This window comes from Onychomys torridus, chromosome 1, assembly GCF_903995425.1.
Source record: "Onychomys torridus chromosome 1, mOncTor1.1, whole genome shotgun sequence".
NCBI lineage: Eukaryota > Metazoa > Chordata > Mammalia > Rodentia > Cricetidae > Onychomys > Onychomys torridus.
This window is the reverse complement of record NC_050443.1, coordinates 169,481,711-169,505,938: the sequence shown is the minus strand read 5'-3', so window position 1 is coordinate 169,505,938 and position 24,228 is coordinate 169,481,711.

The window sequence follows — 24,228 nt, the reverse complement described above, 5'->3', positions numbered from 1 at the left end:
CCAGCAGGAAGTAGTAAGAAAAACTATGCCCAAATTCCCAGCTGGCTTTGGAGATGGAATTGACTCACTCCTTCTCTAAACCCAAACATACTGCTAAAAGAAAAGGTTAAGAGATTTTTGTGTCCCAAATCAGAAGAGCCCTCTGGTGTGGGACAGAAAAAAACAGTATTTTTATTCAAAGCAAGTTGATTATAAATGTGATCTCTTTCTAAAGAAGAAAAGGGGATATGATATAGATATAATAGGAAAAAAGGGTAGATTAAAAACTTACTTCTAAAGAGCAACAACTTGTTTAAAATGTTTTACATTGGTATAGATTTTAGTCTATTGATACAAACTTAAAGTTAATTTTGTTATACTGTGTGTGTATTTCTACTCTTCTTTAAGGTTTTATGTTTATATAGCTCATTTAAAATTGTAATGGATAATTAAAAATAGGTTAATAATTATTGATAATCATACTCATAGCCGTGTTAGTTAAGTCTTCTAGGTATACATAGAGATATTTCAGATAGATAGGTAATCTTCAAATACTTCAAAGACCTACAGGATATGACATTTAAAATATTTTTAAAATTTAGACTTTCTGGACAGTGAGACATGTCTGCTCCTGGCAGCCCCAATTTACTTCAAAGAGGAGGATGGGTGTTGAAGACACTCCATACCTTATCTTCACCTTGGCAAAAATAGCCATTTGGGCAAGAAACTGTTCTTGCCTGGACTGCTTGCAGGACCCATAGAAAGGTGACCACTAAACTTTGCTTGACAAAATGGTCCTTCAGGTACCTGCTTCGCAGAGGAAACTGCCAGACATTCTACAGAACACTGAAAAAAGTGACCAAGAGACTCTAGCCCTGTGGGCTAAAGACAAATGCCCCTACTTTACAAAGGAACATTAGGTGACTGTCTAGGCTGCCAGCTGTCTCTGTCTACCCTGCAAGACTCCCAAAAGTTACTTACATCCTTCTCCCGTTTCTCAGGTAATAATATATCCTTCTGAGGTCTTTGATGTGGTTGAAGACTAGATAGTTATAACTTCCTCAGTTATGATAAAAGATAAGTTAGATATAAAAACCTTAGACTCACAAATATAGGATAGATAAAATATTATGTTTAATTTTGCCAAAACAAATAGACTAGATATTGTAACTATAATTCTTGCTTGGTAATTGTTTTGTTATATGTAATTTTATTATGTAAAAGTTAAAATCTTCCTTTTAAAAAAAAAAAAGAAAAGGGGAAGTGCTGTGGATATCACTCTGTATAAATAAAATGCTGTTTGGCCAGTGTCCAGGCAGGAAGTATAGGCGGGACAAGAAAGAAGAGAATTCTGGGAAGTGGAAGGCTTGGGGAGAGACACTGACAGCCGCTTCCATGAGAAGCAACATGTAAAAACATTGGTAAGCCACAAGCCATGTGGCATAGTATAGACTAACAGAAATGGGTTAATTTAAGATAGAAGAAGTAGATAACAAGAAGCCTGCCACAGCCATACAGTTTGTAAGCAATATAAGTTTCTGTGTGCTTACTTGGTTGGGTCTGAGTGACTGTGGGACTGGTGGGTAAGAGAGATTTGTCCTGACCATGGGCCAGGCAGAAAAGCAGTGAATGGTAAGGTTTTCTGCTCTTGCTCTGACCTCGTGGTTTTTAACTCTGCAATTGGTTCTGTGTTTCTTATTTAACAAGCCGGTTACATCTACAAATATGGAGGAAAAATAAAATTAACTTCACCAACCAATCAAAAAGTATATAATGGACATTTCTTTCCTGCATCACTATGGGATGGCTTAAAGTACAAGCAATTCTATAGAGATACTATTTGGCACTGTTTGAAGTCCTTTAATATCTATTTGCCTCCTACATCCTGTTTAATCATTCAACAATATTGTGAGTCCTAGTCAATCTTTACCCCATTTTTTAAGATGTTCTTTAATGTGTATGAGTGCATTGCCTGCTGAGTTTAACCAAGGTCACCAGCACAGACATAAGTATAAAGCTCTCTGATGGACCTGAATAACTAACTCACTAGTGGCAACATAAGTGAAGACTGTGACTTCCCCTCTCCCAGAAGCTCTCAACTACACCTGCTAATAGATTTCCTGAATAGATCTATGCCCCTCAAACCCTTTCTCCATCTGTGACTGTATGTTTATGTGTTCAGTCTTGTTTATACCCTAGGTAGGCAACTGCAGATCTGTGAGTTCATGAGGGTCATGGCAATGTTTTGCCCATAGGCAGCATTTCACAACTTCCTCCTCATTGTCTTGATCTTCCTCTGTGCTATTCTCAGAGTACTGAAGGAGCAATGTGGTTGTCCTGTTTCAGATAAAGCACTCAGCAGTCACTTGTTCTCAGCTCTTTGACCAGCCATGAATCTCTACATTAACTGTTATTTTTTTGATACCTGAAGTATAGACTATAACACTGGTGATCTGTAGTAGATTATTGGAAACGCCCCTTAGCTAGCCTCAATAATATATAAACAAATTTGGCTTTGAAAACAAATATTTGAACTATGGATGGGTCCAGTCATATGCAAGTCTTCTGTAGATGCACACAACTGTAGTGAGTTCATGAGTGCAAAGACCAAGTTTTATCCAGAAGATGCCTTTTCACTTCACATGCCCCCATATTCTGGTTTATATAGTCTGTATACACTCTATTCTGTGATGTTGCCTGAGCCTTTGGAAGTGGTATTGCTATCCCATTTAGGGTAAACATACTCAAGCACTCCACCATCACAACTTTGTTATCTTTAAGGGTATACCATGGAAATTGCTAAATTCCATTTTCCTATATATTTCCCAGGTATCTTCAGGTGGTTAGCAAAATTATGAAAAATTGTTAGAGTATTAACCATTTTCTTCTCCTGTGAATTTTCAGTTATTTTTCTCCCAGGTGATTGTAAGATATATTCATTGGATTCTGAATTATAACTACATTGAAGAATAGGTATAAGTTGGGAAATCAGGATGGGCATGCTCCTTTATGAAGTCTTCCAAGCTAAAGTTATCATAAGACTTTTCTTTCAAGCAAGAGCCATCTAGATTTTGGTGTCTCCATAATCAAGAGGGATATACTGTTTCCCTCAGTAAAATGTGTTAAAAATAACTTCAGAACCTATGGCTCTGTCTCATCTAAAATCCTCCAAGCTATTTTTCCTCCTAAATCAAAGGATCAATACTTTTCTCAAAATGTATTATATTTCTCCTGAGACACTTGGTAATGATTTAAATCCAATACAAATTGAAATTCTCTAACTATCACAATTAGTGGGCATGTCTAGATTAAATTTAACTCTGTGATATGAGTAACAAAATTTTCTTCTACAACAGTTTTTTAGTTGTGATGGGAACTTATGAAGTTTTCTCCAGTCTTGCCCAGGCCTGCAGCCGCTCAGGCCCAAATAAACACACAGAGGCTTGTATTAATTATAAACTGTATGGCCTAATGGCTCAGGCTTCTTTCTAACTAGATCTTACATCTTAAATTAACCCATTTCTATAAATATACACTGTGCCACGTGGCTCATGGCTTACCGGTATCTTTACATCTTGCTTCTCTTGGCTGTGGCTGGCAGCGTCTCCTGATTCCCAGAATTCTCCTCTCTGCTTGTCCACCTATACTATACTTCCTACCAGTCTACTGGCCAGTCAGCATTTTATTTATCAACCAAATCAGAGCAACACACATTCACAGCATACAGAAGAACTTCCCCAGCAATCATTTCTTCCTGGAAGCTTTCTGCAGCACCCAGGAGCCATTACTTCACACAAAATCTTTACCATCTATCAATGTCATGATCAAATACAAGCATTTCCACTCCCCCAAAGGCCTTGACTAGCCACAAACCACCATTAGACACAAAAGCTCAGTATCATTCTCTAAATGCCATGGAGAGCATTGCAGCTTCATCTCAATAAATATAGTAATATAAATCTTAGCCTTACAAGTGCTAAATCATTTCTCTATAGCACATGTTGCTTCCCATAACGCATCGGATTGAGATTATATGAACCCACAATTATATACACATAAGATGATATATAAGGGGTTCTCTTTTAAAGGCTACTATAGGACACATTATTATGCATGTACTCTTAACCATTTCAGATCAGACTGACCCTTCCATTACTCATAACTAAACATGTTGGGAATATACTTCAATAGAAACTATCTAAATAAGATTGTAATGAGGAGTAGAGAAATTCATACTGTTGGTCAAGAATGGGAATTCATGTAGCTTGATGCAGGTGAGGGTTCAAGTTGTTCAAAGAATGCTAGGCATATTGTTTGGAGATAGATTAGTATGCATAGTATATAAGATACACCATTTTAACAAAGCAAATTGAATGTAACACATTTATCCACAGTACATGACAGGGCAGCAGTCATTTCTAATGCAGTCGTCTCAGCAAGTAGCTGCAACCCTAGGGGCTGTGATAATAGAAAGAAGATGGAAGAACAGAGTACCTCAGAGTAAAGACTACCCAGAGGTAAATGCAACCAAACCGATGCTCTTGAATCACCCTGCAAAGATCTAACTCAAATCTCCAAGGACAAATATGTCCATAGTGTTCACATTTCTGACAGACACAAGGGTGCTATCAATAGCAAGTTGAGCCCCAAGGTATTGATGTTCACATCTAGAATCCCAACACCAAGTGAAGAAAATACCTGCAAGTTGAAGGCTAACTTAGGCTACATTGTAAGCTCAAGGTCCACCTGGGATACGTGGCTGGACTATGACTCAAAATGTCAAAGAAAGAGTGGGAGGGGTGAAGAAGAACTAAGAGAAGAAAAGAGGAAAGGAAGAATAAAAGACCAGATCCAAAATAAACTACTGTCACAGAACTAACCACAGGTCAGTCACCATAGCCAGGAGCAATTGCTGTAGTAGCACATAGAAACAGCAAGTCTGCCTGTCATTCTTACCCATTTCCAGAGTCAATTTTACTTTCATTATAAGTTGAATCCAACAAAAAGCCAGGCACCTAAGGACAAATAAAATTTGCATCACTATTGACTGTAGTTGGACTTTCTTTGAATCACCAGCTCCTGAATAATGAAGTAGAGAGTTTTTCTTTTTTTATTATTAAGAAATTTTCTATTCGTTTTACATACCAACCACAAATCCTCCTCCCTTGACTAACACCTCCCAGCCTCCCCAACCCCACAACCCACACCCCAATTTTACATCCTCCAAGGCAAGGCCTCCCATGAGTAGTCAGCAGAGCCTGATATACTCAGTTGAGGCAGGTTCAAGCCCCTCCCCCTGCATCAAGGCTGTATAAACTGTCCTTCCACAGGCAGTGGGCTCCAAAAAGCCCACTCATACACCAGGGATGGATCCTGATCCCACTGCCAGGGGGCCCCTTAAGCAGATCAAACTACATAACTGTCTTGCTTATGCAGAGGGCCTAGTCCAGTCCCAGGGAGGGTCCACAGGTATTGATCCATGAGTTCCCATTAGTTTGGTTTGGTTGTCTCTATATGTTTCTCCATCATGATCTTGATATTCCTTGATCATAGAATCCTTCTTCACTGTCTTCAACTGGACTTCCAGAAATGAAGGCTTTTTATTAATTATTTGGGCTTAGCTTAGGCTTTTTCCAACTAGCTCTTAAAACTCAAATTAACCTGTTTACATTAATCTATGTCCTGCCATTACCTCTCTTCAGTACCATATGTCCAACTTCCTCTGAGTCTACCTGGTCAACTCCCTACCTCATATTCTTTCTCTGAGTTTCTTTCTCTCCCCAGAAATCATCTCCTGCCTAGTTATTGGCAGTTCAGCTCTTTATTAAACTAATCAGAAGATGCCTTAAAGCAGGTGAGGTAAAACAGACACATCTCCACACATTGTGTTGAAATATCCCACAACACTTAACTGAGCATTGTAGAGCAGAGTACAAAGAGGTATAGCTGTAATCTCTTTTTTTCCTTTCTTTCTTTTCTTTTATTTTTTCTTCCTTTCTCTTTCTTCCCTTCCTTTTTCTTTTGTTCTTTTGTCTGTCTCTCTCTTCTTCCTTCCTTCGTTCTCTCTCCCTTCCTTTCCTTCTTTCTTATGCTATTTGAATTTGTATTAAAGTTATTTTTCACTAGTGCATAAAAACAAAAACTACACACATCCATAGTGCCCCAGGCATTGTTTTGTTACAGGTTTACATTATATAAAGCTTAATTAGGTTAATCTTCCCAATGTCCTACAAAATTGTTGGAACACTCTTAAAAGAATGATGCCTAGTGAACGATACCTTGAGAAACTGTGAGAGAGGCTACAGGAAAAAAGGCAGAGGGCCTATTGCCTCAAGTGCATTTTGTTTCCTGGATTATTCTTGGACATGATATCAGACCTCCTGTGACAAACACTTGCATTGAATTTATAAGATATATTTATTCTTGCTGGATGTCAGAACATAACTATAGAACCAATCTGGTCAGTGTACCCAAAATCTGGATATGGCCTTCTGTCTTGTTTTCATGCCTTCCCAGATATAATCTATAGTATGGGCCAGGCAATTGCTCTGTCCTGAGAAAGTTCTGGGAAAGGACTGCTCTGTTAGTACTTACTATGTGCTTACTAATGTTTTTCTGAACTCAAACAATCTCCCATGGATCATTGCTTTCACTGTTACATCTGTGTATAAATACACTAAAACTGAAGTTAGGTTGTCTATAGCGTTAGACTGTAGTCTGCTCCATTCATTCAGGTTCTGAGATCCCAGATCTTGCAGACCCAGATCTGCATGGGTTGGCAAAAGTCAACAAACACAAATCATTTAGAAATATAAAGACATTCAGAAACCTTTTCTTTAACTTTTTATTATTTTGATATTACATATAGTTGCCCTACTGTGGAACAGTGTACCAATTCTTTTTGTTCCTAATTGTAATTTAGTAAGGAGGTTGGATTTTAAGAGAGGCAGCACCTTAATATTCACCACAAAGTAAATAATCTAAATGGACAAATACACAAAAAAAAAATTGGGTGTTATTAGTTGACATGTTATTTAATGTGGGAAAAGTTGTCCATATAAATGTTTAGATACGATCTTTTCTGCATAGTAACACATCTATGAATAAATAATTATGTGTTTGTTTTTTAACTGTATTAATGAAATAAATTTTTTGTAATAGAAGTGTACTATTTCAGAATTGGTGACTAAGACTATTTGAAGGATTTATGAGCATGAAACATTGAAGAAAAGAATGTACTATCAGAATAAGAAGAGTGAGACCTGGAGGAAGGAACAATTTCTCTAGACAGCATTTGGAATTTCTTTCTATTCTTGGTAGCATTCTGGCATGCATTCCTTAAAAAAAAAATCAGTGTTCTATTTGTATCATTTGAAGATATCTGTCTTAAACCCCAGGGAAGCCTGAATTTATATGGAATTCACCAGATGTATCAACTTCCTTTGTCTGTCATTATAAATTAGCACGCAGAGACTTAGGCATCATACATTTATTATCAGTCAGACGGCTGGGCTAACCTCACTATACAAAAATCAAAGCATTGAAGAGCTGTGCTCTGTCTTGGAGACTCTAGGGAAATTTCTTTTCTCACATTTTCTTTCCCTAGAGGTTACATGCTGTTTGCCATGTGGATCTTCTCCTCTGTTTCACTATCTTTAAAGCATCATCTTAGCATCTCTCTGGCCTAGCATTCTCCCTGCACTGAAGAGTTACTTTAATTCAAGAGAATGTGTAATTAGATTAGACCCAAGTAGATAATCTAGGGTACTGCACTACTCTCTAGGTACTTAATCAGTGAAAAAAAATCTCTCATTCTATGTATAGTAATGTATTAATAACTTTTAAGTACTGTAGCATGAACTTTGGGTCTATCATTATGACTATAAAAACACTATTTTAGCTTTTTGAGTATCTTGTAGAAAAGCAAGGCAAGTTTTACGAGTAAGGCAATAGCAACATAAGTTTATGACTTACATATAAAATGTCCCTCTGAAGGCTTAAGAATTGAAGTCCTGGCCACAGCTAATAGATCTAATCACTGAGATATGATTTGATCTTGAAACCTCTCAATTCAGTATTGGATGGTTTTACTGAGAGGTTTTTTGTGAAATGAACATCTGTGCTTCACCATGCTAATGTATCTCTTTCGTGATTCTCTGCCTCAGCATAGGCTCAGAACAATACAGCCAGAAATTATGGATGGAACCCTCAATGTTCTGTGCCCAAACAAATCCTTCTACTTTTAAAACTGTTTGTCTTAGTGAGGGAATAATCGAGGGCTTCACATACCACGCAACTGCTACATCACCAAGCCACACCCTCTGCTCACTAATATTTTAGTTAGATGGTAATTTCAGCCAGTTTTCTGCTCTCTGAACTGGGCAATTGCTGACAACAGATTTGTTTTCTTTGGATACAGGCAGCCACTATCTGGAATTTTTTTTCCTGGTGATGTCTGTCTGTAGAGACCAGGCTCTGGATATTATGCCATAGATAGTGGTTTGCCCTGATTGCAGGAACATCTATTTATCCAGGGATGCACATTCCTTCTAAATGGTAAAACCTAAAACTCTTGATTTTTGAAATCTCTTAGTTATTGAACTAGACTAATTAGATATTCTCCCTCATGGTCCACTTCTAGTCCAAGAGAAAGATCCAGAATTCTTTGTAGTAACCAATTCTCATACTGTGGGTTTCTTGCAAGATCATAACAAATCTTTCAGAATTCTCTTTTTCATGAGGGTAAGACTGCAACAGTTAATGACAACAGTCATGTTTTCTTACTTGTTTCAGAACAGCCTAATTATCAAAGATTGGTGCAAAAAAAAATGAGAAACCCTATTTTCCAGAGTTTTTAGATCTATCTTACAATCCTCATTTGATACAGTTATACCTATATGAAAAAAAAATACATGCACAACAAACACTCACAAATACACATGCATATACAGCTAGAGAGAGAAAGAGAGAGAGAGAGAGAGAGAGAGAGAGAGAGAGATCTAGATGAACTGTTCAAGTTTGATAAATACTAACTTAAACAGTTTCATTTGAAATTTAATTTTTGTTTTATCTGGAAAGTGAGCATTTCAGACACTCATACTTTGGCAGCACTTGGTGTACCACCTTTAACTAGCTTTGTCATATGAAACACTGCCAACTTACAAATACATCTTAGACAAATACATTGTCTAAGATGTCTCTGAAATTGACATTTCTATGTGTGTGAGACTCCCTGGAAAGTCTATGTTTTCTGACTCAATGTGCTTAGATGATTACAGATAGTTTTCATTCCTGATATTTGTACAGAGTCCTATTGCCTGTTGAGAAGACCACTAACCAACACTGCTCCATGGCAGCATAATGGAAGGACAAGTCTCCTAGAGTACAATTTTGGAGTTGTTCAGTATTGGAAACTAGAGAACACTTGTATATATATGAAGTTACACAAGACTTAATAAAATTAATCCATCATCCCATTATTTGTGATAAAACTACTTACTATATTTAGAGATAGGAATCTAGCTTCCAAATGAGGAACAATTATAAATAAAAGCAGAAATAATCTTGTTAATTATTCACATCTATCTATTGTTCAGTAAACACCAGCTGACTATTTACTGCATGGCTGGTGTTGTTTCTCTTGGACAGTGTTTCTCAAAGGTGGACTCTGGAGTAGCAGCACAGCATGTGTTTCTCAGTCTTCAGCCATCATCAGCATCAAATGAAAGAGTGTAAATCACTGATGCTCGACTCAGTCCTGAGAGACTCTTATCCAGCAAGTACTCCATGGGTTTTAACAGTTTCTACCCCTAAATGATACATGGTTGTTGCTGAACAAATATACTTCTAAAGACACTTACTGTATTTGTGTCTGCTCTTCCTAGGTTGTAAAAGAACTAACACTATTTTTATTTAAAATAAAAGTTTCCAAATGAATTGTTTTGAAATCATTGAAAAAATTAAAGAAAAAGTAGGATCACTTGTAGGTGCAAACCAGATCATCTTTAGTGACAAGATACTTCAAAGAGAGTTTATAAATAAGGACATGCTCTGTGGTGAGCCAAAAGAATATGTTATGAGGAGTCCAGCTATGTATTAAAGCTATACCTTGACCAGGCCAAGGGTCAGTCAAGTGGTAAGCCATCTAGCATGGACTATTTGGTGTTGAACAGCTTAATATTCAGCTGTGCCTTGTTATGAATTTTTTGTGCTCACAATTCCCATAGAATGTGTGTGTGTGAACTTCTTTGCTCCAGCCAGTACATGGATAAGATCATGTTGGCTGGTTGGAGACATAGCTTTGTTTCTTGTGCAAATGAAGCTCAGACCATCCCCTGACCTTGAGGCCTACTGACTCTCCAGAGCAAGTGACTGAGAACAAAAGAGGTTTTTACATATCAAGTTGTGAGGTAGGGTGGAGCAACTTTCCTGAGAAGACAGAGAACAAGAATGCATGGCTAGGGGAAGAAGGAACAGGTATTTTCTGTAGAGGTAGACAGAATGGCATGACCAGGGAGAAGGGAAGAACACAGAGGTTTTGTAGATGGTAAGGCAGAACTCTTGCAGAATTCATCAGAGGCAGGAGTAGAGAGCAAGAAGAGATAGAGGGCAAAGAAACAGAGGATGAAGATGAGGCTGAAAGCATAAGAGTTTAGCTGTTAGCAGGACTAGGAGAGGGCAGTAAATGAGGGGACAAAGAGGAACTGAGTGTCAGAATGGAATTGAAGCTATGTAGACAGGATTTCATCCCAGAGAAATAAAGTAGACAGTCAAAGAGCTTGGTGTATCTAGATTTATTTCTGCCCTGAATGCCTGACAGAGCTGAACTGTAAAGACAAAATTTTGTCTTAGAGGAATAAAGTTAACAGACATAAGAGCATAGTGTATGCAGATTTTTTCCCTCAGATATCCCACGTGTCTTTCCCAGACTCTGGGCAATCCATAATGGTCAATCTCCTTTTCTTCATTATTTCTTTACTCCAATTAGTTATTTCAAAATCAAGTCAAGGGCTATAGGTGACAGTGACAGGAAAGAATTTCCACTACTTTGTTAATATAAATAAATCCCACCATAAAAATGTCACACTACTGTTGGCATTGACTAAACTCCAGTGAAGTACTTAGAAGGGTCAGTGGAGACATAAAAACTAGAGAGCATTACAATAGTTTGGACTTCTGGTTATAACCAAGAAGTAATAGCTTGAATCAGAAGAATCCCCATGTTGAAAACAACTATAAAACTTAGGTTATAACATAAAATAACTGTTTAAAAGGCCTTGGAAATAAACTATGCATAGAGCACTCCAGGGGTTACAATTCACACAATGAATTGAGCTCCAAATTCCCAGGGTTTTTATTCTTGAGTTCATTTGTCAATTCTTCCTTAGGGGAATATTTTCATAACAAAAAAAATAGCAATCACATTGGGCCAAAGAAAGCAGGAGATGGGTATAGGTAAAAGCAGCTAGGGCTTTAAGGGCATATAGCATCCATAATAAAGAAATCATATAAATTGAAACAAAATAAGTACTCATAAAATTTCCCCTTCGGTTGTTTGCACCTCTAGATTTGTACAGAGCAGGGTAAAATTTCAAAGAAGCAATGGAAAGGAACAGATTCTGGAATTAAAGACCGGAGCTATGTCAGGATACCAGATACCACCTAGTAACAAGGAAGGAAACAATTGGAATTCAAACCCACCAAGGTGCAGCACTGCTTTCTAGGGCTGGAAAGCAGACCCTCAAAGTCACTGTGTCTTATTTGTAAAAGCTAAGGTGACACAGAGTAGATAACCAATGCTAAGACCAAATATCACCAGGTAAGGGTCATGTATTCTATTATCCAAGCCAAAGATACATGTGTGTATTTATAGCATCACCTAAAGGGGTGACACACTTGTGTTTTTGTGAGATTGAAATGAAAGAAGGTAGCATGTAACAAATTAAAGCCAAAGAGTGAGAGATAATAGAAACAGACCAATGAGTCATATTTAATAGACAAGCACTGTAAAATAATTATAATTGATATGTACTAGGAAACAGTGGAAAGGGTAAAAAATGCCAGAAGAATCCTATAAACCGTTGTAGTCTATTGCAACTTCTACAAGCACAAGAATGCAATTTTGAACCCCACAATTCAATAAAAAGTTTTAATAGAAGAAAATGATGCTGTTTAACTAGAAATTATGTTAGAATAACGTTATCCAATTAATAGTCTGAGAGAATAAGGATGAAAATAAAAGAGGGAAGCACAATGATTTTAACATTCTTTTCATAATAAGCAGCAAAAGCTAGCAAACAATGAAATGAGACATCAAGAACAATGCAAGACCTGGGGACCAGGAGCTTCGAGAGAGATGGCTCAGCTGTTAAAAGCACTTATTCTTGTAGAGGCTCTGCATCAGTTGCTAGCATCCATGTGTTGTTTCACAACCACCCTTAATTAACAGTTTCATGCAATCTGATGCCCTCTTCTGACCCCTGAAGGCACCAGGTATATACATAGTGCAGATACATGCATGCAGACAGAATACACACACACACACACACACACACACACACACACACACACACACACACACATGTGCTCCTTTATAGCATCATTACTAAATTAAAATGTGAGAGTCTTAAGTTAGCTACATGAGTTCCTTTGATTCATTCAAGACAGAGGAATCCTTCTTCGTCCTCTATTAGGACTCAGTCATGCAACTTGGTTAGTCTTATGAGAAGACAATATACAGAGCCTAGAAACTTGAAATATAATTTCACAGTTGGATTTACTTGCTGATTCTTCTGACATAAACGTAAGAACAGAATTATGAAAGCCTAAAGGCCCCAAAGATATGATGTACATGTGTCTACCTAGTGTAATAAAAAAATGCTTCTTTTATTAATTCACCAGGTATCAGCCATCCTCAATCTATCAATTATGATTATGAACAAGAAAGACTGGTCTTAAGGTTTTAAATTTTGGTTAATGATTTGAAGGATTTATTACACAGCACTTATGCATTAGAAAATGTTATAAAATCATGGCTATGAGAGGCATGATGAAAAGTCAGGCTAAGCTTGGTTTTGAGGAGGATAGGTAGGCATACCTTTTTCCATTCCTGTTAGTAATGCATTTAAAAGTCCAGGTTTCTATACATTGATTATTCAACCATAAAATGCATCCACAGGTAAAACAATGATGGTGGTTAAGTTGACAATCTTGGGACCCAATTTATGTTTTGATTCCTGGTTTCATTTTTTGCCTCATGCACTAATATGTAGATGAAAATCTAGAAATTCCCACAAACATGAACCAAATAAAAACAAATGATACCACAAGCCAAGTTCTTTCACAAAGAACTAGATAATATGCAGATCAACCTAAATACAAATCCTTCACTGAAGAGCAGCAGAACTTCAAGCCCAAATTGTGGTCCTCATTTTGTTTATACCAGAGAGAAGATGGCAACACTTTTGTCAGGCTATATGGAGCTGCCAAGACTCATACCAGAGAAGACAGTAAGGACAGGATAAAAGCTTACCATGTTATAAAAGACAGTGAGCGGAGCCAGGAATTTAATCTCCAGCATTTAGTGTTTCAGAGACCACGTGGGCATCCTGGACTAGAAAAGTCTAGAGCTTTTGGACTTATATCACCTTCCAGTGTGATCAGGCTATTCTCACTAGGGAGTAACAAAAAGCAGTGAAAGGAGTATGACAAAGATGATCCATAGTAGACATCAACATATATTTCCATGAGCAATTTATGAACAAACCTGAAACAAAAGTCAGAAGCAAAATGCCTCAATAAAAAATAGAAAGAGCAAAGAAATAAAAGATACAAAGAACAAACACATGTTGTTGCTGAAATAATAACCAAAATTTAATTAACAGATTCAATCAAGGAATTCTGGGAGTGGGATGAAAAGGCAATAACTAAAGAGAAGCAGAGAAAGTGAATATCTGAACAGGATAAAAAGATAAAATGCACTGGTTACAGCCATAGTGACTTGGAGTCTGAAACTAAAACATTAAGGAACTGAATTTTCAGAAACAGAATTAGAGGAAGATTGGGGAAGGACTAAAAAATCACCAAAAAATGACTGTAAAATACATATGCAAGATCTGAAAAAAATAGAGAACAATGAATAATAAATACACTCAATCTTCTTCAAATGAATATGCTCAACTATCTACCTTTAAATTTTCTTCTCTTATATTCTTTTTTTATAACAAGAAGACAAGGTGTTATCTACAGTAGATATACTTTAAATGTATGGTACAGCATGACTGACGATGGGCATAATATTTACACCACGTGATAGAATTTACTCATTCATGTATCTGAAATTTTTTACCCACTGAATAGTAATTAAGACCCCACCTTCGTCTTTTCTCAGACCCTGTGAACCACCACCCTATTCTCTGCTACTTTATGAGTTTAATTATATGTCCTATGTGTGAGTTAATAAAGTATTTGTCCTTTGATAGGCTGATTGAACTTTGAAAAATGTCTTCAAGGGTGAACAGTGTTGAGTTACAAGTAACAAGATTCCCTTGTTTCAAAGCTGAGTAATATTCTATTTCATGTTCATATTCATTGGAGACATTTATATTCATGTCTTTTGTCCACTTACAAACTAGGTTACTTTATTTTGCTAATGACATGCATGATAAACATACGTCTTTAGAATTTACCTGTTTTCACATATATAGTTTGCAAACATTTTATCAAATGTTTTACATTTTCTTTTCCCTTTGTTATCATTATGTCTGCAATCAGTGATGTTTAGTGTGTGTAGTTCTACTTATCTATTTCTTGTCTTGATTTTTGGTGCCAATTCTAAGTATTTATGATCTTTTAATAAACTTTTCTTCTATGATAATTAAGTGTTAAAGTCTCCTGTTTAATTCTTTTACCTATTTTTCAATTTATTGTATAGGGTATGAATCCTCTTTAATTCTGCCATAGCTCATAATTTTCCCAACACAATTTATTAATTTATAAGTTGATATTAGGCTAAAATCCACAGACCCAGAGAAATTAGGTAAAGAGAAGGGCTCTAGGATGGATCCATGGATCTCACTGGGAAGGGGAAATAGAATAAATTTTGCAGGTAGACTGGGGTAGGTGGGACCTGGAGTGGGAAGTATTTTTAGAAACTAGGAACAGTATGAGTGTTTACTAAAGGTAACATGGGATAGCAATAAAATAGTCAAGGCAGACCAATTAGCATATCTAACACCTTAGATGCTTATGCTTTCTTAGGAGTAAGACTATCACTAAGCAATTAACATCTTAAAAAGTAACAGTATACTGTTTTTAACATAGTTACCATGCTGTAAAGTTGAAACCATTCACATAATCATTAACTAATTAAAATTGAAACTGATCAAAACTATACTAACAGGTGGCACACATGTATAATCATAGCACTTAACAGGCTAAGGCAGATGAGTCAAGAGTTTGAGGACAGGCTGAACTAAATAAATGGTGTCTGAGGGATAAGAATCTCCGTGCTGGTCACACAAACAGTACTTTGATCTTACCAACTATATCCTCATTGTAATGGTATACTATTAATTAAATAGACCAGTGCAATTTGGAAAAATTAACCAGGGTACATGGGAATTCTTTCATAAATGTATTTTATAAATGCTTAAAAAAATTAACAGAATCTAGAATTACCAGAGAGATGTGATAGGCCTGTAGAAGGTTACCAAGATTGACTTAATGGATGTGAGAAGACTTGTGTATTATATGTGAGACTATTCTCTGGCTGGGAGGGATCCTTAGCTGAATAAATGAAGGGAGCTGAGCAGTGAGCAGCCATCTCTGTCCCTGGGTATGGTTGTGATGTGGCCACCTGCTTCCAGTTCCTACCACTGTGACTTCCTTGTCATGAGGAATCATATCCTTGAATTGTAAAACCAGAACAAATTCTTTCTTCCTTAATTTTTTCACAAAATTCCATCGTAGAAAAGGGAAAATACTTGGTGAATCTACACTTATCTCAAAATAAAAGGCTTAATTTTCAAAAAACAAATGACAGGCAGAACACAAAATATTACTTTAAAAGGCAGGTCATTGGTGTATTGTTAGCTTAGTATTTTTGTGGAAGAGAAATACTCTTAACAGTAGGAGCAGGTGTTTCTCTGACTCTTTTGCCTACTGAAACTATTTTCCTTCCATTGGGTTGCACTGTCCAACCTCAGTATGAGGACTTTCGCTTGGTCTTAATGTGCCTTTTGTCCTGTTTGGCTTTCATCGCTTGGAAGCCTGCTCTCTTCTAAATAAATAAATACAGGCAAACTTCAAGATAGTAAAAACAAAAAAGATAGGAATGTAGTGAATTTACCCAAAGACATATTGCTGGCTAACACAAAAATTTAATTTTAAGCAAAGAAATAATCTTGGAGACTGAGGTAATTATTTTATAATGATAAAATATGAACATAAAAAGATATGACAATTTAAAAGTATTCTTAATAATACATCTTAAGAATATTCATAATACATTGATTTTAAAGTTAAAGAGAAATATGCAATCATAACTATTTTATCTACTTCTAACAATTAAAACTTAAGCAAAAAATTAATAAAATCATGAAGTATTTGAACAGCTTGATTAATAAACTTAACCCAATGAATATAAATACAATACAAACTATAAATATGGTGTAATATAACTTTTATGTTAAGTTTATTAGAACATTTATGTCTATTGATCACATAATAGATCACCAAACACATTTCAAAATAATTTCAAAGATGAATTGAAATGATCCAATAATTTTTCTGATTGCAATTAAAGTATACTAGCAATTATTTTTAAAAGTAATTAGTTCAAATACTTTACAATTAAATAGAATGCTTTTAAATGAGCTCACAAATCAAAGAAAAATTTATAAAGGACATTTAAAAATTCAATTAAATGATAATCAATAAACTGTATTAAAATTTGTGGGAAACAGCTGAGCAGTGAATAAATAGGAACATAAAATAGCAAAGATATGCATATTTATATATATGCATAGCAAACAGTTTTAAATTGAAGCAAAGTATGCAAAACCAGAGTAACTAAAGATCACATTTAACAATTAATAAAATTTGTAAACTTCTGGTAAGACTTATGAATAAAAATGAGAGAAAAAATGACCAATATCAATGATCTAAAGAAGACATGAGTCTAGGTTTAACATATGCCAAAATGAAAATAAAAGTAGTGTAAAAGGATTATTAAACAAACATACGTCAATAGACTTGAAGGTTTGGCTTAAATGGATAAGTAATTTCATAAACCTTTTATTAAATGAATATAACAGTAAGTGAGGAGCCTAAACAGAGATGGTATTGATTGATGTGACTGTGTATGTGAGTAATATTTCCCACAAACTCCAGTGGAAAGTGACTTGAATCTTTTGTTGTTGTTTGTTTGTTCGTCTGTTTGTTTTTCAGAAGGATAAAGAAGAGTTAATACTGGTTTTACAAGAACTCTTTCAGATCATAAAGAAAGTGTATTGAGAGTGGCTGAAAAGTCCATGAGAGTATACAGCAGTGACAACTAGTGTTCAGAAGGTCAACCTATCAGAACTAAGTGTTCTGTTAGAGGAAACCATCGCTCAAGACATTATGGAATTACTGCCTTTTGAATGAACTGGCTGTGTCTTGTTGAAAACTTCTTGTGCAATAACAGCTATGATTCTCCCCATTTACTGTGCATCACCATGTTATGTGTACATGTAATCTCATGATTGCATCTCAATCTTGGGCACAACTTTCCCTATACATTTGGGGTAATTGGACAACTGTCCCCAGCTGTGTTTATTTTTCATTAACATATATCTGGCTAGGGCCATTCTCTAGACAAAAGTATTTCAGCAAAGATACCTTTTTCCAAGGACAAAACTGCATATAAACATTAGCTCATCTCACCCACAGATAGAGAAAAGAACCACTAACAATTAAATCCTCAACCCCTTACCTTCACCCTGGGTTATTTACACAAGACCCTAACTTAAGAGATTTTCTGCTCACATTCCTGGGATGCTGTTTTAGCCATTTGCTAGATACTGAGTTAAGGCAGTTACTTCCCACTGACCCAAGGAGATTGCCTCCTGGCCAGGCAGGCAATAGGTGCCAAGCTTCTTTCTTGTGCAAACTAAGTTTTGATTCCTCCTCAGCCAGGTGCTATTCCTAGATTTTCTCCTCAGCAATTACTCTGAGTGAAAGAGCTTTTACTAACCAAATACTACATGGCTCTGACACAGGTTGCTTAGCCACCTAACATGTGTTCCCCTCCCTATCAGAAAGCAGCTGCAGCAGGGATGAGCAGGAAAAATGGCGCCAAAGACAGTTTACTTTCTTGTGACCTACTGACCCCTAACATTCTACCTAGCCATTTCTAGATTATAGTTTGAGCACATAGATTACTCTTTAGAATTCCCCAATTTCTCTTAGCCTTTAGTTGATCCTACCAGAGAACTCCCCTTTAGTCACTCCCCTTTTGGGTTGTAATTGGAAGCTGACAATTAATTGCTTTATGTGTGGATCCTTATCACCTCTCTCTGAGACCCTGAAAACTTCAAGCCTCACATTGCTTTACCAAAAAAGTACTGCATGTGTGTATGTACTGGTTCTCTGAGAGCACTGGGAGGCTTGATGGAGAAGAACAAAGATGAGGACGGAGATGGAAAGCACTAGGTAGAATGAGGAGAGAAGAGCAGGAGGACTGAGGGGAGCGAAGTAAGAGAGCAGACAAGAAACTGTGCAGATAGAATCACCATAGAAGAATAAAGTGAATGGACTAAAGAACTCAGTGTGCTTAGTTAGCTTCACTGAACATCCCTCAGATTAGAATGCTCAGCTGGTTAGCAGACTCTTGCGAGGACCTTGGGAGCAAACAATATAGGCTGAACCTATTATTGTTGGCATTAAAAGTGTGACTCTTTACAAAATTCTTTATGAAGCTGACATAACCTTGAGTTTAAAACCTGACAAAGACAGCACACCAAGCAAATGAAAGAGATTGGGCCTGGCATCTGGTAGCCCACACCTTTAATCCAGGCACTTAGCAGGCAGAGGCTTAGTCCATGTAGTGAGTTCCAAGCCAGTCAAGGCTACATAGAGAGACTCTATCTCAAAAAAAAAAGAAGACAAAGCATCTCATGGCTCTGCCTGCATAAACCTCAAAGAAAATGTAAGCCAATCAGACTCTCTAATTTCAAATAGTTTCTCCAGGAATGCAAGAGTACCTTAATATTTAATAATCAATATTTACAAAACAATAGAATATATGAAAAGATGCACAACAATCATAAAATAAAACTCACAACTCTTCATATTTTTTAAAAGTCAGGAAGTTAACAATAAAGGAAAACTAAGGCTTATGATTTATTCGTTTTCAAGGGAATTCCCAAAAAGCACCATATTCATACTTCATAGAGAAATAATGAAACATTTCTCGCACATGGGGGGTGGTGCTGCCACCACATATGCTTGATCATTGCCACATTTCTATAAAACATACTTTTTTTCCTAGGTGAACTCAGGGCAATTTATCAAGCAATAATAGATAGACAAATTTGAAAGAAATGGAAGTTTAATTTACAGAGGCCAGGATTAGATATATAGAAATTCTTTTAAAATGAAATTTTTTGTAATTAATATGTGTATTTCTTTTTTAAAGTAACTATATTTAAAATCAAAGTAAAATAAGTTTGATTTTACATACTAAAAAAGTCATTGGAAAGTAAGATAAAGTAACAATAGTCACAATGCCATCAAAAATATCAAATCCCTAGGATTCGCTGAATGATTGAAAACTAATAAATACAGCTGAAAGAACCCGAAGATTAAATAAGTGCAGAAGACTAGCACATCCATCAATAATAGGGTGAAATCATTTCAGATGTTATTTTCTCCCTAATTGATCTATAGGCACAGTGCAATTCTGTCTTAAAGTCCGGGTGGTTTTAGAAATTGACAAGATGATGCCAAACAAAGCAGGAAAACTAAGTAGGGACATCATGCTAGATTTCATAATTTTCTGTAATACTGCCATAATTAGAACCTATTTGGGACTAGGGCTGTAGCTCAGTGGAAGAAGGTTGCTTAGAGTACATGAGATCCCAGGTTCAATCCCTAGAGCTGCAAGAGAAATCAACAGTAACAGCATGGATATTTTGCAATCAAAACATTTGACAACTGCTCTAACAATAAAGAAAATTCAGAAACAAAACACACATTGTTAGTGATTTCTAATAAACATTCCAGGGCATGTAAAGAAAGAAAGAGAGTCTTCTCAATGAAAGGTGTGTCCATAGGATACAATTTTCACCTTCAATTTCATATACACATAAGGCAATTCCAGATGCACTGCAGATATCTCTATAAGTAAAGACAAGGGTTATTAAGAAAAAGTACATTATGATTAGTTTAAGAAAAAAACCTTGGAACTGAAAATAAAAAGTATATATCCATAGAAAAGACTTTTGAAGTTATTGGCAAAGCCTATTATTTAATGATATATTATTAAGAGCTTCATATTTAAGATAAACAAGATAGTGCTTTGATATACATAAATGTTTATTACAGCCAAGCAAATAAATGTTACTTTACCTGTGTGTGTGTGTGTGTGTGTGTGTGTGTGTGTGTGTGTGTGTGTTGGTAAAGCACCTAAAATCTATTTTCCTCAAAAGTCTTGATAACATAATGTATTATTGATAAGTATGATGTAGTATTAGGTATCTCTGAACTTACTTCTCTTATATAACTTGAAGTTTATTCCTCTGGGCTACATTTCCCAATTAACACCTTTGTTACCCCTAGACATGTGTGTAAATTGTTGATTCTATCTCAATAAAATTTCAGTTATTGTTATAGAAATCCCAGTCAGGATTATTTTTGTGGGCCAGAATGGGTGAATACTGTCAGGAAGTTATGTTCTCAGGACTGGAGATTTGTGTGTGAAACACAGTGAATAACCAAATCTATCAGAATTTGAATAATTTAGTAAAATTAAATTTCAATGTAATTTTTCAATATTTAAAAAAATATGAACAAATGTCATTCATGTGATTGAACAGGGTTCCCTAGAAAAGCTCCATGTGATGACAATAGATTGGAGGAAGTAAGTATTTTCAGTTAATGACAGTTTGCATTAAATTTCTTTATTCATTAATTCAGCTTTTCTTGTAGGTATAAATTTAGCTTTGCATGACATCCCTGGTGGGTGTCTTTAATTCATCCTAATGTTGAATATCTGACCATATAAAGAAACACGATCAAAGATGTAAGAGCATTAGTTGTGTCATTCACTCGATCAACCAACACTTATTGAATGTCATCATGTGCCTCACCTGGATTAAGAGCGGAGTCCAAGAGACATTTATATGACAGAGTCCCTAACCTACAAGAGTTCATATTCTAATGAGCAAGATAGGTAAGTGAAGACAAATGACTGGAATAATAGAAGGGCACTATCTAAGTAGCTGCAGAGAGCTAAGAGAATGTAGAAAATAGATAAGGCTTACCTATTTAGCACTTATGAAGAAAACCTGTTAAATTATATGAATAAATTAAAATGTCCCCTCATATCATGCCAGGATGTAAAATATGATGTATTAAGACATGACAGGTAAGAACCAAGAATTACGTTTCAGGGGACAGAGATGGATAGGTATCAGAAGTTTGGGATCTTAGGATCAGAGTCATGCAGAAGGTACCAAGGAATTGAAAATTGATAATGTCAGTTTAAATGGCAGCATGAAAACTTGGAACCATCAGGGAGGTTTATGAAACATGGAAATGGTTGGAGACTGTGACTTAAGGCTTCTATGAACCTTTAGGCAGCAAGGACGGGGTTTCAACCTTACAATAAACCCTTACTTTTTAGACCGGCATGCTGTTGAAGATATCTGCACAGGAGAGCAACAGAGCATACACTTGGTCCAGATCAAATAGAGACATGTGACACAGTAGAACTCTGAGTGTGCTGCCCAGGTGTGCTGTGCATCCTTCTAGTTGCTTCTTCTTTGCAAGATCCACCATGTGCTCTGATTGAACAGTCTCTAAAATCGTGATATTTAGTGGATGCTGTGCACAATACAGTAGAATTTACTGTGCCCCAGAAACCTACAGAATTTGGTGCCAGAACTAAGCCCATTTGTCTTTGGATCAATTCTTTGTAAAACAGACCTCCATCTTCTTGTGAGATGGAAACATTGATTAATCTATCACTGGCCCTGAATGAATCCATAGTACCACCTTCCTGTTCTCTTACATCACCCTCTAGTCCAGAGGTTCTCAAATGTTCCTAATGTTTCAACACTTTAATACAGTTCCTCCTGTTGTGGTGATGCCAACCATAAAATTACTTTCACTGCTATGTCATAGCTGTAATTTTGCTACTGTCATGAATAGCAATATAAATATTTTTATAAATAGAAGTCTTTGAAAGGGGTCATGATTCTTCGGTTGAGAGCTACTTTTGTAATCAGTATTCCTGAAGAAACCAAAGGAAATGTAGTTACAACTTTTGATACCTACATTTATTTATTGTTATTTGTAGTTTTAAGGAAATTGGACTAAAAGAAGTGTACAATGTTGATTTTGTAACATAAGGCATCCGAGCCTTTATTATGCATTGGATTGATAAGCTAGAGGATTTCAGGAAAGAGAGATCTTAAATGTTACTCGGGATAAGTGAGACAGTTGAGTGCCTTGGACTGTTTGGGAGGCATCCAGGCTGTGGGACCTGGACCTGTCCTTAGTGCATGAGCTGGCTGTTTGGAACCTGGGGCTTACACAGGGACACTTTGCTCAGCCTGGAAGGAGGGGACTGGACCTGCCTGTACTGAATCCACCAAGTTTAAATGAATCCCTAGGGGAGTCTTGGCCCTGGAGGAGATGGGAATGGAGGGGAAGGGATGGGGGGAAGGTGGGGAGTGGGAGTGGGAGGGGGGAGGACAGGGGAACCCATGGCTGATGTGTAAAATTAAAACACAAATATAATAAAAAAGGGAAAAATATAAATGCTATCCCTTTAAAATAGAGAAAAATGTTACTTGTGAAGGTTTTAGAGCATTTGAAGATTAAAAAGAAGTTATATTAGTGCATTTTTAGGCTTTTGGTAAAGATATACTTTTTAAACCTAATGATATCACCTCTAAACAAACTCACTTTGTCATATGTTCTTTTATTTATTTTAGATTAAGCCTGAGTAAATAGGTTAATATATGCTTACATGAGTTCACAAGATGACAGTGATGTTATTTCATGCCTCTCTTTTCCTAAATAATTATACAAATCAGTCTTCAAAGCTTGAAATGATTGTGTAAGCTATGCCTGATAGCCAAATAAAAATAATGTGGGGTTTTAATTCATGTATGTACCAAATGGATGTGACAAAATAGGAATGAGTTGGGAAATAGATAATAAGATTCTCTGTTAAGTTTGTTTCTAACTCCATGACCTTGGATAAATGTATATTTATTCTGTAAGATGCAGGCAGAACCTGCCCCCTACCTATCTTCTGGAGCTGCTGCAAGATTTATTGAACTAGAAGAAAAAAAGTGGTTTATAGGTCTGGAGAGACTGAAGTCACATAAATGCAAAGCAGTAGGATTCATTCCATGAGATATACAAAGATAAGCTGGCTTTCATAACATCCCTATGTGTCAAGAGATAATCTTAGCTCTCCTTTCCCAAATATGAGGGTTTAAGTACTTCTGCTAAAACAACCTAGATTGGGTGTCTGAGAAGAGACACAATGACTGTATTAAGACTGTGCCCAGTATTTATCTGATACCTGAAAGTGCTTTAAAGGGCAGCTTAAACTGTCCCCAACAGTCTCTTGGCAGGATATGGAAACAGTCTGTATATTTTTCTACCTGGTTTTCCTCTGCAGTTCTTCATAACATTCATCTGAAATGGAAAAACACCTGTCTCAATGGTATTCCAGGAGAACCAAGTATTTGGGAGCTATTAAGAGACATTGTTCCAGTGATGAAGCATATAATATTTAATGCAAGCCCAAGTCAAGGTATCCATCAGAAAAGGAGCAATGGAAGACAGATGAAAGAATGTAAGAATTGACCTGAAAGCTGGGAGTAGTGGCACTGCTTATAATGCCATAAATGGTAGGCTGAAGAAGGGAGACCACAAGGGTGAGGGCAGCTCGATCTGTATAGTGAGACCTTGCCTTGAAAAACCAAACCAAAGAAGAGTTGGTTAACTGTGGCTCTTGCAGTATTGTTG